This window comes from Balaenoptera physalus (genome assembly GCF_965194825.1).
Source record: "Balaenoptera physalus genome assembly, chromosome: X".
In the NCBI taxonomy this organism is placed as follows: Eukaryota; Metazoa; Chordata; class Mammalia; order Artiodactyla; family Balaenopteridae; genus Balaenoptera; species Balaenoptera physalus.
Genome location: NC_138903.1, coordinates 122,678,880 through 122,698,249, shown reverse-complemented (window position 1 = coordinate 122,698,249; position 19,370 = coordinate 122,678,880). Strand labels below are relative to the sequence as shown.

The 19,370-nt window shown below is 34.6% G+C and overlaps 2 long non-coding RNA genes across 2 annotated transcripts in view; both read right to left on the bottom strand.

Annotated features, from left to right (window-relative positions):
• LOC309652033 overlaps positions 1 to 19,370 on the bottom strand; it is a 1,052,931-nt gene that overhangs the window by 648,755 nt on the left and 384,806 nt on the right. The window lies entirely within an intron of this gene.
• Positions 1 to 19,370, bottom strand: part of LOC309652030 — a 156,568-nt gene that overhangs the window by 108,728 nt on the left and 28,470 nt on the right. The window lies entirely within an intron of this gene.

Here is a 19,370-nt window from a genome sequence, read left to right as displayed (position 1 = left end):
TGCACACACAATCTCTTTTTGCAATAAACACTCCATTTCAGCAATGATTAAAAAGACACATACTCAAAATGCTAAGGGAGAAAGCAAAACAACATAATTCTGGTTCATACTTAAGGCCCTGGGCTTTTGTGTTCCATATGGCTACTGAGCTTACAACATAACAAACACAGATTTCAAAAGATCTTTTTATCCCTCTGTTTTGTGATTTGTGCAGTCGAGCATGTTAGAAAGAATAAGTAACCAGAATAAAGAGCTGACCAGCAAATACATAGCAATTTGTAATCACTGAAGAGAATACTTCCTCAGGTTCCAAGATTTTTTTTTTCTTTATTAAACCCTGTATTGCAGGGCAGAGCAAACACAATTGTATAGCACCTAATTATAACCAAGTGAAACCACTGTCAAATAAGACCCTGAATCTTGGGTAGACAAAGAGGGTCAATGTATTTTTAAAAAAGGAAAGAAAATGTGGGTGATTCCACAAGAGTCATTCGGATATAAAATGTTTGGCAATTATTTTTTCAAATACACTTTTGCACCTTAACCATAATCTCATAAAGTCTTTAATGCTGCAAATTGCTTGGGGGATTCAGAGAACTTAATTTCTGGAAGATAGTGTGATCTACCAAAAATCATTTGTTAGAATGATTTTTATTATAGTGGAGCAAATAAAGAAAGAGTAAAGGAGAAAAGATATTTCATGCAATAGAAAGGATACTAGACTAAGGATCACAAGACCTGAACTCTGATCTCAAGTCAACCCCCAGAGTTGCTTTAGGATCTAAGACAAATCAATTCTCCTTCTCTGTTTTTGTTCCCCATGAATAGAATGAGGTGATGAAAGGGAGTGTGCATTCATCCAGTTCCCTTCCAGCTCTAACATTACTTTCTTTAAGTCCTTCAAATTTACAGAGCATGTTTTAGTTTACAAAAGGCTCCATATACTTTATATCATTGATCCTTACAACAACTTTGTAAGATAAGAGTTATTATCTCCATTTACAGATGACGAAATCAACACTTGGAGAGATGAACAAATTTCCCCAAAACCATCCTGCCACTATGTTGCAAATTCAGATATTTTCACATCAAATGCAGTGCTTTTTCAGCTATAGTACCCTGACTCCCTGATACTATCTGCCCTAATGTACATAGTATCTCTCAAAAGTTACATTATTGTATGACCCACACATGGTAATGCAGTACAGTAGTAAAGGATTACATTCGACTGGAAATGACCTTTTCTATTAAAAAATAAAGTAGTTTGACTATGAGCTACAACATTTTCATAGTATTCTTTCAAAGTCCTCTAGCCAAAGACCAATAGGAACACACCATAGTTAAAGAAGTAGGATTTATTACTCATTGCAGTGGGAGATAACACACACCATAGGGAACCATGGGACGATTCAGTAAGAAGATAACAGAAGAGGCTTGTTATAGGATTTGGGTGTATATAAGATGATTCGGGGAACGTTTCAAGGAAGCAGAGCTTTGTTCTGAATCAGATGCTCTCGGGAAATGGGGGTAATAGCATAACTGGGTATCTTAATAAATCTTATCTATTGGGAGGCCAGTCTAAAGCAAAGGTAAATAGGTAAAGAAACATCAATCACTCATATTAGCCAGGATAGAGGAATACGTGATCATTTTTTGTGACTTGCACAATGTTCATTTTTTGTCTATATTCAGACATGACTATGGAGTGGTCTTATTTTTTTCCTAATCCATCATGGTCACAGAGGGACCTTGTATGATGCTGATGTTCTGTGAAAGTGTTTATGTTCGACACGAGAATACCAAGCTATGAGTGCCAGGCCAGCTTGTAGCAACACCCAGGCCTAGCTCCTGGATGTCAGAGGCTGCTCTTCTCTTTTTCAAACCCACTTAAACACTTTATTGCTTTTCCCTGCAGGTGATGGATGAGGGAGAATTTTCAAAAGAGAAAGAGGTCTATTCTTCCTCAGAAAACACTTTTTCAAGCGTTACTTTTATGGCAAATAGTGCCTTATACAAAGTAAACATAAAGAGGAGACTAGGAGAAAATAATTGCAGTGTGTATAATAGAAAATATAAAGTTATCATATAAATCAAAAAGAAAAAGCAAATAATCCAATTGAAAGGGACAGTGAACAAAGGGGTATGGGATTAAGAGATACAAACTACTATGTACAAAATAGATAAGCAACAAGGATATATTATACAGCACAGGGAAATATAACCATCATTTTGTAATAAGTTAAAATGGAGTATAATCTATAAAAATATTGAAAGAAAGAAAGAAAAAAAGAAAGAAAAAGACAGTGGATAGAAATAAGCACTTCACAGATCAATAACTACAAATGCATAAGAACAGATATTCAACTTCACGATTCATGAAGTAAATATAAATTAAAACAAAGGGGCAATTTTCTTCCATCAGATTGACAAAAACAATGGTGTGAGAATAGAAAATGCTCCAACACTGCTGGTTAGGTGTATACAAAGTACAATTACTTTGTAGGATATTTTGGCAATTCCTATCAAACTTTAATATGCACATTACATTTTTAGGAATCTTTACTATAGAAATGATAACACACGTGTACAAAGACATATGGTTCAAAAATGTTCATTGTAAGATTTGTAATACTCAGAATTTCATAAAAATCTTTATGTACATTAAAGAAATAGCTAAGTTTTAAAAATGGTGCATCCATACTATAAAGTTCTATGCAGAAAATTAAAATAATTAGATGGGTCTATATGGCATAGAGCAAAATAAATCAAAGATACAGAACAAAACAACTAATTTATAAAATAATATTTAATATCTCATTTTGGTCAAAATATTTATGTAGCCATAATGTTTACATATATGTGTATGGCTACATATATATATGATATATGTATGTATATACTTTAAATAAATATAAAACTATCTGTAAGTGAACATACCAACTGCAAACTGTTTCCCCTAAAGAGCATGAATGCAGTTGTGTTTTGGGAGAATACAGGGTGGGCAGAATGGTGGGAATGCTAATTTTTCTGTATACGTGTCTATTTTGCTTGAAATCTTTATAAGAAAATATTATTTTTAAAATACAAAGTTAAATAATAAAATAATATCTTAGGAAACATCTAGCTGAGATGGAGTAACAGGGAATGAAGTTATCCTCCTGGCAGAAACAACTAAAAACACTGGACAATATATATGAAACAATGCTTTTCACATGTTGGAGATTAGGTCCAGCAAGACAGGAAACAAAATGAAGCCTTAAGGTTGTCCTGTCTTACTGCCTGGTGGGAGATTTCAGGCTGCATCACAGAGAGGGAGGACGTAAGTGGAACTCAGTGGCCTCCCTAAGCTAAGAGAGAGCTGAGAATCTAAAGACGGAAAGCAGTGAGAATGCTCAAGGCAGAATACAAGAGAAAAAGGTGCACAAAGAGATGACTATAGAGATCTGGAGAGGGTCCCCTCAACCCCTTAGATGAGCACTGATCAGTGCATGAATATGAGAAAACTACCTGAGGCTGGAGAAAGAATCACCTGTAAAGAGCAGAAGGAACAGTTCTTGGAGCTCACACAGGACAGGAAACATTTCCTATTCCCACAAGTCAGAGTGAAAAACCTTGTATTTCAGATGGCATCCGGTAGTGTCCTCAGAGGGCATTGCCTCTGTAGTGGACAAAAATTAGTCCTAGATTAATAGCTAGTCTGGTCCTGTCTAATGAAGCTCAAAAATAAGCCTCAAAAGAATCAAATTGCTTCCAAGTAAATTAAAAGCACCTCAGATATAAGTTTGAGAATAATTTTAGGGGACAAAATACAGCACCAAAAAGGTAAAACCCACATTGTCTGGCATCAAATAAAAAATTATCAGAAATGCAAGAAATCAGGAAAATAGGACCAGTAATGAGCAGAAAAGTCATTCAACAGAAACAGACCAGAAAATGGCATGTGATCAAATGATTAGACAAGAACATTAGAATAACTATTATAACCATATTCCATATGTTCAAGTAACAAGAGGAAAGATTGAACATGTTAAGTAGACATATGAAAGATATAAAATAAATCAAGCTTCTAGTAATGTAAGTTACAGGTCTGAGATTAAAAATACACTGGATGGGCTATATAGTATATTAGACACTGCAGAAGAAAAGAACAGTGCTACAGGTTGAGCTGTGTTCCCCCAAAATCCATATGTTGAAGTCTTAATCACCATTACTTCAGAATATGACCTTATTTGGAAACAGGGTCACTGCAGATGTAATTAGGTAAGATGAAGTTATTAGGGTGGATCCTAATGTAATATGACTGGTATCATTATAAAAAGGGGAAATTTTGACATAGAGGTACATACACAGGGAGAACAACAGGTAAAGATGAGGGCAGAGATTGGAATGATGCTTTCACAAGCCAAGGAATGACAAAGATTGCCAGAAAATCACCAGAATCTAGTCGAGAGACATGGGATAGGTTCTCTCTCACAGTTCTCAGAAGGATCCAATGCTGCTAAAATTCTGTTGTTTAAGCCATCCAATTTGTGGTACTTTGTTATGGCTGCCTTAGCAAACTAAAACTACCAGTAACCTTGAAGACATTGGAATAATAACTATCCAAATCAAATGCAAAGAGAAAACATTAATCAAAAGAAAGCTAGAATACCTACATTAATATCAGATGTAGTAGGTTTCAGAGGCAAGAATATCACCAGGCAAAATGAGGAAAATTATAAACTGAAAAAGGGACATTCCACTAAGGGAACATAAAAGTTTAAATATTTAGGCAAGCAAAAAAGCAGAGCTTCAAAATCCACAATGTAAGAAATGACAAAACTGCAAGGAGAAATAGACAAACCCATAATTATAGTCAGATATTCCAAGACCCTTCTTTCAATAATTGATGAAAGAAACAGACAGGAAATCAACAAAATATACAGACTTGAACAAAAATATCAAACCACTAGCTCTATTTGAATTTTATGAAACTTTCACCCCCAAAACAGCAGAACACAGTCTTTCCAAGTGCACACACAACACTTACCAAGATAGGACCATATACAGGATCATAAAATGAGTCTGAACAAAAATAAAATTATTCAAGTCATACAAAATATGTTCTCTGTACACCACGGAATTAAATTAGGAGTCAATACCAGAAAAATGTCTAGGAAATTCCCAAATAATTCAATACTAAATAACACACTTCTAAAGAGTATATGGGTCAAGAAAGTAATGAAAGGAAATTAGAAAGTATTTTGAACTGAATGAGAATGAAAATACAATCTTATCAAAATTTGGCAGATGGCTGCTTTAGCAATTTTTAGAGGTCAATTTATAGCACTAAAATTCCTATATTAGAAAAGAATTGTCTTAATGCAATGGCCTCAGCTCTACATCTAGAAACTAAGACAAAAGAGCAAGTTAAATTCAAGCTAAAAAGAATAAAAGAAATAATAAAATAGAAAACAAAAAAATTTTGAAAAATCAATTAAATGAAAGTTCTTTGAAAAGATCAATACAGGCATACCTCAGAGATATTGCAGGTTCAGCTCCAGAATACTGCAATAAAGTGAATATCTCAAAAAAGTGAGTCACACTAATTTTTTGCTTTCCCAGTGCATATAAAAGTCATATTTACACTATACTGTAGTCTATGAAGTGTGCAATAGCATTATGCCTTTTAAAAAAGTACATACCTTGATTAAAAAGTACTTTATCGCTAAAAAATACTAATCATCATCTGAGCGTTCTGTGAGTCTTAATAGTGACATCAAAGATCACTGATCACAGATCATCATAACAAATAGTGAGAAAGTTTGAAATGTTACAGTAATTACCAAAATGTGACACAGAGACACAAAGTGAGCAAATGCTGTTGGAAAAATGGCACCAATGGATGTGCTCAACGCAGGGTTGCCACAAACCTTCAATTTGTAAAAAGTGCAATCTCTGCAAAGAAAATAAAATGAGGTATGCCTGTTTAATTGATGAACCTCTAGCCAGACCAATCTACAGAAAAATAGATATTTGGAGTGATGGAGATTGCATCACTAAAGGTTCTATGGATACCAAACAAATAATAATTGAATGTTATGGACAATATTTTGCCAATAAACTCAGAAACTTAAATGAAATGATAAATACCTGCAAAACAGAAGCTATCAAAGCTCACGCAAAAATAAATAACATGAATAGCACTATATCTATAAAAAGAAATGAGAGTGTTAGATAAAACCTTCATACAAAGAAAATTCCTGACCAAAAGTCTTCTCATGGGAATTCTAACAAGTATCAAAAAAATAAATAATACAAATTTTACACAAACTCATCCAGAAAATTTACAGGGAAAAAATGTTTCCTCATCATATAAGTCCAACATTGCCTTGATACAAAAACCAGACAAGAGCATTACAAGAAAAGAAAACTGCAGACCAATGTCCCTCACAAACATAAATTCAAAAAGTCTTAACCAATTTTCAAATAAATTATACAATATACAAAATACATAATATACCATGACCAGGTGAATTTTATGTAGTGTTGGATTAACGTTAGAAAAATAATCAATGTTATTCACCAATTAATATACTATAAAAGAACAAAACATATGATCATTCCCATAGATGCAGAAAAAGCACTTCAAAAAACCCAACATCCATTCCTGATATTAGAACTAGAAAAGGACTTCCCCCATCTGATAAAAGACATCTACAAAAAAACTGAAACTAACATGAAAATGAAGAAATGCTTTCCCTCTAAAATAGGGAAAAGATAAAGATATTAATGCTGACCACTTCTTTTCTACATTGTATTAGAGGTTCTAGTCAATGTAATAAGGGAAGAAAAATATATAAAAGCCATCCATAATGAAAAGGAAGGAGCAACACTGTTTATTAACAGGCAGCAGTATCACCTAAGTAGAAAACATTTTAAAATCTACAAAAAAACTTCTAGAATGAGTAAGTGAGCTTGGCAATGTTGTGGAATATAAGATCAATATACAATAATCAATGGTAGGGCTTCCCTGGTGGTGCAGTGGTTAAGAATCCGCCTGCCAATGCAGGGGAAACGGGTTCGAGCCCTGGTCTGGGAAGATCCCACATGCCGTGGAGCAACTAAGCCCATGCGCCACAACCACTGAGCCTGCGCTCTAGAGCCCACGAGCCACAACTACTGAAGCCCGCGTACCTACAGCCCATGCTCTGCAACAAGAGAAGCCACCACAATGAGAAGCCCGTGCACCACAACGAAGAGTAGCCCCTGCTCACCACAACTAGAGAAAGCCCACACACAGCAATGAAGACCCAACACAGCCAAAAAAATAAATTAAATAAAATTAATTAATTAAAAAAAATCAATGGTATTTCTATGTGCTAATAGTGGAAATTAGAAACCAATAACACTAACATAAAAATATGAAATACATAGGAATAAACTTAAAAGATATACAAGAACTGTGTACAGTAGAAACGAAATACTGTGGAGATAAATTAAAGAAAACTTAAATAAATTGAGATGCATATCATATGCATGGGTTGGAAGACTCAATATCGTTATGATTTCATTCCTCCCCAAAATTATCTACAGAGTCAGTGCAATCTCAATCAAAATCTCAGCAGTCTTTTTCAAAACAAATGAGCAAGCTAATTCTAAAAGTTATATGAAAATTCAAAAGACCTAGAATATTCATTAAAACTTTTAAAAAGAAGACCAAAATTGGACAACTAACACTATCTGATTTACAGAGTTATTATAAAGCTATGGTAACCAAGATGGTTTGGTATTGACATTAAGATATACACATAAATCAATGCGACAGAATACAGAGTCCAGAAATTGACCCACACAAAATGGTCAGTTGATTTTGACTAAGTCCCAAAGATAATTCAGTGGAGAAAGGATAGTCTTTTCAACAAATAACACTAGAACAACTAGATATCCATATGCAAAACAATAATAATAGTATATAATAGACAACTTTATACCTCGCACCATATACAAACATTTACTCAAAGTGGATCATAGATCTAGATGTAAAACATCCAACATAAAATTTCTGGAAGAAAGTGTAGGGGAACATCTTTGTGAATCTATTTTTGGCAAAGATTTCTTAAATATAACACAAAAGGCCTGAAATATAAAAGAAAAAATCAATAACTTGCACTTCATGGCAAAAAAATTTTCTTCCAAAGTCACTGTTAAGAGAACAAAAAGGCAAGTAGCAGACTTGAGAAACTATTTGCAAAGATCCCAGAGAGCTCCCTCACTCCTTTGCCATGTGAAGACACAGCAAAAAGGCACCAGCTATGAACCAGGAAGTGGGCCCTCACCAGCCACAACACCAGGTCTGCTGGTGTCATGATCTTGAACTTCTCAGTCTTCAAATCTGTCAGAAAAAAATTTCTGTTGTTTATAAGCTACTCAGTCTATGGTATTTTGTGTTTTTTTTCTATCATGTTTTTTATTTTAAAGTTATTGATTTTTCAGAAAAAATGTCAGCACTTTGGCTAATACCATCATTTAATGACTGCTTTTATAACTTTGCTATATAGCATATTTTCAAAATGTTTTTAAATTTTGTTATAGCAGCCTCAACAGACCACAACACTGTAAATGTATTTTGTAGACATTATTAAACACCATAATCAGTTGGCTTCAAGTAAGGGAGATTATTTTAGATTATCTGGGTGGGAATGATTCAGCCAATTGCAAGGCCTTAAGAGCAGAACTGATGCTTTCTTAAAGAAGGAAATTTGCCTAAATAGTACCATCAACTCAACCTTGAGAGCTGCAGACTGACCTCCCTGATGGCTTGCCTTATGGATTTCAGATGTGCCTAGCAAGCCCCCAAAATCAAGCAAGCCAATTTCTTCTAATAAATTTCTTAGACTGATAGATGATAGATACACAGATAGATGATAGATACATAAATACATAGATACATAGACATATAGATGAATATAGATATATCCTATCCTACTAGTTCTGATTTTCTGGTTGAAACCTGACTTGTGCACTCAAAAATAGGGTAGAGAAATAAAGAAATAGAAACTTAAAAAGAACTAAATAAAAATTCTGCAGATGAAAAGAACAATATCTAAAATTTTTTTAAATTACCAGAGGGGCTTAAATCAGATTTGAATTATTTACACTGGTTCCATATAAAAAGAAAATGTGAATAGAGCTATAAAAAAGGAAAGAGGTTGAATTAGTAATCAAAAACCTTTCCACAAAGAAAAGCTCAAATACAGATGACTTCACTGATGAATTCTACCAAACTTTTAAGAAGAATTAACATCATTCTTCACAAACTTTTCCCAAAAATATGAGGACGAATTACATCCCAACTCATTCATTAAGGCCAGTATTATCCTAAATCCAAAATCAGACAAAGACATCACAAGAAAATAAAACCACAGACCACTAACTCTCATGGCTATACAAGCAAAAGTCCTTAACAAAATATTTTCAAACTAATACAGAAACATTTGAAAATGATTATACAACATGACCAAGTCAGATTTAACCAAGGAATGCAAGGTTGGTTTTCACATGTGAAAATTAATCAATGTAATATGCTATATTAACAGAATAAAGTCCCCAAACCACATCTCAATAGACACAGAAAAGGCATTTTGCAATCCAGTACCCCTTCATGATAAAAATACTCAAAAACTAAGACATTTTTCCAAAGAGGAAATGCAGATGACCAACAGGCACATGAAAAGATGCTCAACACTGCTAACTGTCAGAGAAATGCAAATCAAAACCGCAATGAGATATCACCTCACACCTGTCAGAATGGTTATCATCCAAAAGAACACAAACAACAAATGTTGGTGATCATTCGGAGAAGACGGAACACTCGTACACCGTTGGTGGGATTGTAAATTGGTGCAGCCACTGTGAAAACAGTATGAAGGCTCCGCAAAAAACTAAAAATAGAACTACCATATGACCCAGCAATTCCACTCCTGGGTATATATACAAAAAAACCCAAAAACACTAATTTGAAAAGATACATGCACCCTTATATTCATAGCGGCATTATTTACAATTGCCAAGACATGGAAACAACCTAAGTGTTCATCAACAGATGAATGGATAAAGAAGATGAGTTTTATATATATATATTAAAAAATATATATATATATATGCACACATATATATGTGTATGTATATATAAATATATACTTACATATATATATGTATACACACACAATGGAATACTACTCAGCCATAAAAAAGAATAAAGTTTTGCCATTTGCAGCAACACAGATGGACCTGGAAGGCATTACGCTAAGTGAAATAAGTCAAACAGAGAAAGACAAATACTGTATGATATCACTTATATGTGGACTCTAAAAAATACAACAAACTAATTAATATAACAAAAAAGAAGCAGACTCACAGATATAGAGAACAAACTAGTGGTTACCAGTGGGGAGAAGGAAGTGGAGAGGGGCAATATAGCAATAGGGGGTTAAGAGGTATAAACTATTATGTATAAAATAAGCTACAAGGATATATTGCACAACATGGGGAATATAGCCAATATTTTATAATAACTATAAATGGAGTATAACCTTTAAAAATTGTGAATCACTATATTTTACACCTGTAACTTATATAATATTGTACATCAACTATACTTCTATTTAAAAAAATGAGTCTTTTGCATCCAGTATCTCATGGCTAGAAGGATGTGTGAATATTTCCCTTAAGAAAGAATGGGGAGTGGGAAAGTGATGCAATAATTAAATATGTCCCATATATACAGTTATTATATATAATTATTGTTATGTTTTAATTTACTCTTTGATAAGCTAAGATTCCACTCACTCCCCATCGGTTTCCTTCTGAGTTACCAGTATACTGGATATTTGAATAGTTCTGATCTGTTTATTTAATATTAATCACTTCATTTAATGCAATATACTATATATATTCCTGCTGAATTTACGTTCATTTTTAACAATAATTTGTTCACTTCTTTATCAAGTAATCAATATTCTGAGAAAAATAGAATTAAGATATTTAAGTCAACTACTGGGACTAAGTATTCTAAGTATTTTAAGTGGATAATTTCATTCTCTCCAAAAAGAGTTTGTTCCAGAAATCACACCGACAAATAAACACAATTTTTTTTCATTTCTTCAATGTTGTACATTGCTGGCATTTATTTGATTCTCTTACAAAGAAATCATTGAGGGAAATTACCATTCACTATTAAGTTATGTATATTTTTAACAGATAAATGTACCTATAGACTAAATGGAAAGAAACAAACACCAAAAATACTCTAAAACAGTAAAATCTCCCCTCAGTAAAATGCATTCTTAGCATTAAAAAAACAAAAAATAAAAAAGAGCCAAAAAAAACCCTAAACAGAATGGATTTTTAAAATCCATGTAAATAAATTGTATCCTCACTAATATCTTCATTTATACCATAAGGCTATGACAAAGTAATTTCAAAATCTATAATACAATATTGTAAAGCAACTATACTCCAATAAAATTTTTTTTTAAATCTACATTACATTAAAGAAATCAAACAATTCAGCCTGTCTTTTTTATCATCACTGTAAATATACTTACAAATAGATTTAAAGATACTTCCCAGATGTTTTTCATGTGATGCTTTTTTCAGACACAGAAAGCAAATGAGCATTTTCACAGAAAACTTGTTTTTTAATAAGTTGGTGGCTGATTGTGCAGGTGTCTGAATGAATTTCAAGAGGCTCCCAGCATTCCTCGGGGCTTGTCCTCCTTGGGATATACTGTAGGATACAAGCACAGGACTGGGGCCTCTGACTCCCATTTCAATACCAAAAATTGAAAGAGCCTCTCTGATTTTCCTACGGCCAGACACACAAGGACTTAGGCTATACAAAAAATCCCAAATGATCCAACTGTGATTGCTACTTTTGTCAGAACCAGCACTAAGTAATGCTCAGAATGTTTTGTCCTCCAAATTTTAATAGGCAATGTTTCTCCTAGACAAAGCCCCAGAATACTTTTTATATAAAGCTTGAGTAGAGATTTATAAATTACCCACACAAAGCTGTTTCAATATTTTGGAAGATAATGATGTATTATAACAATTATATTGAATTCACAGTAATTTTTGAGTGATGGGGGGTCTTATCTCATTCATTCCAGTCACCACATTTTACAGATTTTACATACCAGAAAAGAAATGATTTCAGGCAATTCATATGGCCAAATAGTGAGAGAACTAATAGCAGAAACCAGGTCTCCTGCCCACATTCCCACTAACCCCATATCCCTTGATCTTTCCACTATATCACTCCATCTACTGTTGAGTTCAAAGTAGAAAAAAATGGCTGAAATGTGCCCAAAATAGTTTCTTAATTTTTGAACTAATTATTCAATTTAAGCCTCGGAAGACTATAAGAAGGGGCATTTTATTTTATAGCTAATAAACTAAAATATTTTTTCTTCTTAAGTAGAAAGGCAGAAAACAAGTTGACAAGTCTTGTGCACAGCATCATTTTCAAGCATATCCCTGACTGAAAAAAAAAAAATTGAAAGGAACGTAACACTGACCGTTACATGAAGCATATGACAATGACAAGTTGGTAAATGCTTTTGATCCTACCAGCAGGAAGGAAAAATGGAGTAGATGACCTCCATAAAACTGTAGAATAATACCCACACCCCTCCACCCCGGGAACCTGCTTTCTACATGCAAACAGAAAAGGAAATCAAAATAAAGCAAGCAGTTCATCCACGTATAACTAAGCTGAAAATATATGGTATATGGTGCTGTAGATGAGTGTCAAGTGTGAAGTCAATCACCACAACAAGAGAGCCAGCTAACTAAATCAGGGAGAAAAATGGGATGAGGGAAAGGTCTTGAATAGCACTTTGGGCTACCAGTTATAATAGACTAAGTGAGGATATATACAGGTTCACAGAGACAAATATAATCTTCTCCACAGTGGAAAGCAGTGCCTTACCATAGTCCATTCAAATAAGACCTGGGGATTTTAGTTGACAGTTAATATGAATTGATTAGCAATTTAAAAAAAACTAATGTGATCTTAGGCACATACATTGAAATATGATATCCATAATAGGAGAAAGTCTAGTTCCACTCTGTTCAGCACAGTCTTGGGTAAATTCCTTAACTTCCATGTGCCTCGGTATCCTCATTGGCCAAATGAGGGAAAAAATGCTTAACTCCTAGTATTGTTATAAGGATTAAATGAATTAATACATGTAAAATGCTTGGCATAATACTTGATGCTCAATAAAGGATACCTTCTATTATTATGAGCATCATTATATATTATTATTATTATTCAATACATTCTAAAGTATTGAATTCAGTGACATTTTTTTTTAAAAAAAGGGCACAGATAAACTAGGAATTGTTCAGTAGAAAGTAGTCAAGAAGGTGGAGGGAAAAAAATCTTACAACCACATCAAATAAGGATCATACGGGAACCAGCACGTTTAACGTGGAGAAAAAATGACTTGGAGTATTGTAGAAACTGTCACCACATAGCAGAAAGGCTGTCATGTGGAAGAGGAAGCAAATTTGTTCTCGGAGTCTCAAGACAGTGGGTAGAAACTACAGGGAGACAAGATCTGGTTTAATACCAGAAAGACTGTTCTAATCAACACAACTGTCCACAGATGGAGTGGAGCACCTCAAGAGGCAGAGTTCAAGCATTAGTTGTATGCTTGTTTGGCTAGGATTTTCAAGACAGAGTTTACTTATCAGACGGTTGGGTAGGCCTAAACGACAGCTAAAATTCAGTTCTTTCCAGACAGGAGGTTCTGTTATTCCACGTCAGTTCTCCAGATATACTTTGGTGGACAAGCCAGTCCAGTGATATGCACCCCAGAAATTCTCTGAGCGAAGAGATGTGATAATCCACATGGGGAAAAAAATCATAAATATATGAAAAGCTGCTCAAGCTCTCCAAAATCACAAAATTGCATATTTACAACTGTTATTTAATTGTTAGTGTTATTAAAGTTTAATGATATTAAGGGCTAGCAATGGATATAGAGAAGTAGGAACCCTCATGCACTGCTGGTGGGAATATAAATTGGTATTCCTCAGTATCTGTCTTAGAACACTCACAAAAAGCAAATATAGACAGGGTTGTGCATAGCAGCCTTGTTTGTCATAATGAAAAACTACAAGATATCCAGATATCCATCAAAATGTTATGGATTAATAAAATATGGTACACTGATAGCATGGACAAGTTTAAAAGAAGGAAGTAGATCTATATGCACTAACTTGGAAAATCTACAAGACTCATAGTTAAATGATAAAAGTAAGCTGCACAACAATGCATACAATATGAGACAATTTAAGTTAAAAATACCCAAAAACACAAAAAGCAAATAAAATATTTCTATAGAAACATCCATATTTATGTAAATGCATAGAAAATTTCCTAAAGGATATACATTAAACTGATGGGAAAGGAAAAGGCATTAACTCAGTGGTCAAAGGTACTTTAGTTTAATATGTAATGCTTGGAATTTTTACAATGAGAATTTTTCATGGTTTGCTTGTTTAATTAAAAATAAATATTTAAGTTGGAAAATAAGAGAAAACTAGGGCTGGTAAAGACATTAGAACTCATTGATCTAGCTAATTCATTTTACAGATGAAGAAAATTGAGGCTTAGAGTTGCTAATCAATTTGTTCAAAGCCTTACAGGTATTTAATGGTAGAGTCAGAACTACAGAACATTCCTGTAATAAAAACACATAGGCTTTGAGTCAAGAAGTCTGGATCTGGGTCCTAACTCTACATATTAGGTATATGACCATGGGAAGCACACTTAATATGATTCTTAGTTTCCTCTGCTGTACACTGAGGGCTGTTTATTCAGGATTCATTCAGTTACAAGGAACAGAAGCCCAACTTAAACTAATGGAGACACAAGGGAAATACGTCATCTTAAAGAGAAGAGTGGAGCAGACCTCAGGCATCACTGCATTCAGGCACGCAAATAATGTCCTCAAGACCATTTGTATCCTTCTCCAGTCATTGCTATTCATGTGTTCATTTGTTCCCTCCCACTGCAGAGCCATGTGGTTCAGGTGGGATTGTCAATCGCAGTACCTTGCATCCCTCTGTGTATTAGGGAGGGGATATTTCCCCAAAGAAAAAGAGTCGCTATAATGAAAAAAACGGGGAAGAAATTTGAATGGGTATAAACAAAAAAGATCAATTGCTTAATCACCTTATGGTATTGATGAAAGGAGCAAAAAAGAAAATTTAAGAGATGGTATTGCACACACTGCATAGTGCTATGCAAACAAGGAAAATTATTAAACCATGTGTCTAAACTCCTAGCAGCCTATAATTTCCACCCTTCCATGTCGTATCTTTGTTTTAGAACTCTGGTAAAGTATCATTACGGATATGCTCACTATGGTCCTCTTTCTCCCCAATGTTTCTGTCATATGTTCCTACTTGGTCAACATTCCATAATAGCCATTGTATTTCTATTAAAGTAGTTAGAAAACGTTCACTATAAAAATGTTCTTACTTCCAACTTTGGAAGTAGAGGAGCAAAGACTGCAAATTTTGTAGATATTAGCAACAACATTGAGAGAAGTTACCAGACTGGAGCTTTAGTTCTAAAATAACGACACTGAGGAAAATATTCTTAAAGCTGTACCTTCTCCTGTCTTTGCTGCTCCTGTGATTAGAGAGGCCATATTGTTCATAGTCCCACTCCAGTATCACTATAGCTTCCACTATCTGGAGGAAATGTCATGAACAATTATCAGCATACACAATAAACATAAATGTCTTCAAACTTCTCCAAGAAGAAAGCCCATAAAAACCTAGGAGTCTTTCTTTTCTTCTTTCCATGTGTGCCCTGAACACTAGCAAAGTTTTTAGGTATTCATGTATATTTTCCAAGTCATTGCCATCTTACCTGATGTTCCTCAGCTCCCTACATTTTGAGGGAACACAAGGAAGGAGATAGAGCCCTAAACTAAAGTCTCTTTATAACCTTGACAACTCTTAAACGTTTCAAACACTGTCACTTTCTCCAGGCACATTCTAGCATTTTAAACTGTTAGTGCCAGTCACTATTAGGATAGCATGTTGAAAATATGACAAGAAATTGACGATAACTCAAAAGAAAGCAACCAGAATGATAGAAAGTTCGAAGCTAACATGTTAATTTTAATTTCTTAGCCTCAGCCTCACTTCCCATTTTCTGATACTTCTTCCCCTCTCAATTTAAAAATAATTTTCTAGTGCTTACCTGGTCAGTCAACAATGGCTATAACAGGAATGAGAAAAAATTGCAGTCCTGCACCCTACAAAGCACTTATGCCCCAACAGCTCACTGATTTTCATAGTAAGAGTCAATGACTTAGTAAGGCAGGGAATACTGTTCCTATTTTGAGATGAGGAAGTTGAGGCTCATATAGATGAAGTGACTTGTGCAAAGTCACAGGGGTAGTAAATGCAAGAGCCATACCTTGCCTCCCAATCTAATACTATTCCTATGACATCATCATGCCATTCAACAAACATCTGAGCGTCCATTGTGCACAAAACATTGTGAAGAATAAATGGTATAGAATATATGACGAATTGCCATATATTCCTTAGCACCTAAGCAGACAGAGTTTAAATAACGGAATGTTCTGAAAAATTAGCAAAGGAAACCTTGGTTTATCTTATTCACCACAGCATGTCCAGCACCTACAATATGCCTGACATACAGCAGGTGCTCAATAAATATTTACAAAGTATATGAATAAATTAATGAACAAGAAATCATACAAAGGTCAAAGTAACAATAAATATAAACTATTACAGTGTCAAGTATATAAGTGCTTGGGAGACTGTCATTCTTCAAAATCTTCCTTAAAATAGACTATGCAGTATAACACTTAAAAAGATTAGACATGGGGTTCTAGAGAATGCCACTTAAGATCTGTGGGACCTTGGGAAAGTTATTTAATCTCTTGAACAATTCATTCCTTAATTCAGCAGATATTTACTGAGTCTATTATGTGACACACTGTCAGAGATTAATAATAATAGGCTCAAAGAGTTGTTATGCTGATAAAATGAAAGAAGACATAAAGTAACTAGCGCACAGTAAGAACTAGATATATGGTAGATTTTATTTTTATTATCATATCTTCCAATATTCACTTTTGGGAAGTACCTTAGACAATTAAACGCTGAGGTGACAGAATGAGAATACTGTGTTTTCCCAATTGCAGTGCAAAATAAACAAAAACCCATGATCAAAAAGCCAACATAGATTTGCACTTGGATCCAACAAACCAGCTCTACTGGTATAGGTGGGGGGTTATCTGACCTGGCAGCAGCCACCAGTATTGGAGGAGACGGAATTATTACAACAGAATGTGGTAGGTAAAAGGAATCAATCATTTCTAGGAGGAAAAGTTTAGCAGGAACTGGAGATATTTAGGTTGGAGAAGAGAAGACTGGAGTGTGGAAGTGGGGAGACAGTAGAGACCACAGAACAGATGGCATGTGAGCTGTTTCCAAGGGCATTAAGGGGGACAGGACCTAAAGTTGTTCATGATTACCCCCAAGGAGGGCAGATCTAGGTGGCAGCTTCATGGAGGGAAAGTTGGATTCATAAAATAAGAAGTGACTGACTTTTAAGCAGACATATTAGGGAAAAGGAAGGCCAGAAGGAAGGTCAGAGTGGCCCACCAAGTCAGATGCCCTTTGAATACTACTATACTATTTATACTACCATAAAAAAGTCAGATGCCCTTTGAATACTACTATTGGTATTAGAGTGTAGGTGCCTTAGGCTGAAATCAGCGTTTGGGAGCTGGCCTGGGTCACAGTTAGTTGTAACATGCACACTAATACACACTAATAGGAACATGTGACTGATATAAACCTATTTTATTTTATTTTATTTTGGCCACACCGCACGGCTTGTGGGATTTTTAGTTCTTTGACCAGGGATCGAACCCGTGCCCCCTGCAGTGGAAGGGCAGAGTCTTAACCACTGGACCTCCAGGGAAGTCCCTGACATAAACCAATTTTAGGAACTGAAGTTGGATGCTGCTTGAAGAAAAATTATAAAAACACAAACCATGGAATTCAAAATCTATTGTCTGTCTTGTCTTAATTTGGAGTCAGTGGCTTGAGGTGGGGAGGAGGTGTGGAAAGTCCCTTGAAAGCAGCTTGAGTAGGAAATAGCTTAATGATGATAATTATGATGCCTCACATACACCGCAGTACACAGTTTTCTGCATATTTACATATATCTTCTCATTCAGCCTACAGCAAAATAGTTACATTGTAAATATTGTTTAACATTAAATGTAATTGCTGCACAAATCTGCTTTTATTAAGCAGCCCATAACAACGATTCAGCTATTCTCTTTCACTGCTCCATTAATCCTTCACTTCCCCACCAGGAGAGCACACAGGTAAAAGTTTTTTCTATGCATTGTTAAATCTTATCTGAGCATCTCTTTCCTTGGGACTAGGTGCATCAAAAAAGCACCTGTAGAAAATTAACAGCTTTAGAAAACTGTAGGGGAAATAAAATCTGAAGGAGAGATAAGATAAAGTCTCCTAATAATGAGGAGCATGTCATAAACAAGCTAAATCAATAATCCTCATTAATTAATGAGAAAGGGCAAATGCCAGTTTAAAACACAGCAGGAAAAGTTGCTTTTAAAATGGCTTTCAAGTGTATTTTACTCCAAAACATGTTCATGATATCAAAAGAGCCATGGGCTATATATGACACTCAATGAGAAGCTAAGAACAATTTATTGAAAAGGTATTTTGGTGGAAAGAAAAATCTCAGATTACTCACACTCTAAAGGCATCTTTCCCAAAACTCTTTGATTCTACTGATATATAAAGAATTGACCTTGATAATAGTAACATTACATGTCAAATCCAAATAAGTCCTCAAGATTCCAACTTGGAACCTTATGCTAGAAATCACCATATCAAATGCATACATTATTCTTGAGTGTATTCTTTATAGGCAAAAATAAGACTGAAAAAAATAAGACTGAATATGAAAACTTCCTGGCGTCAATAAAATGTCTTAAGATTATGAGATACTAAGGAAGTGGCCTTGTGCGTAGTACCACACATCATATAAAGATGAAGAATTCATGTGTCCCTCCCTTGAGGAGTGCTAGTGTAATGTGAAACTGGCATATATTGACAACTGGTATACTACGGTGAGTTTCATAACAGAAGTACAGTGAATTTATATCTGTCAAATGCTACGTGAAGGTAAAGTCAAATTATGAACAAGTAATTGCAAAGATAAGTTGATGAAGATGTTGACAAGATATGCTGTGCAAAGAAATATGGAATATCACATTAGCAAA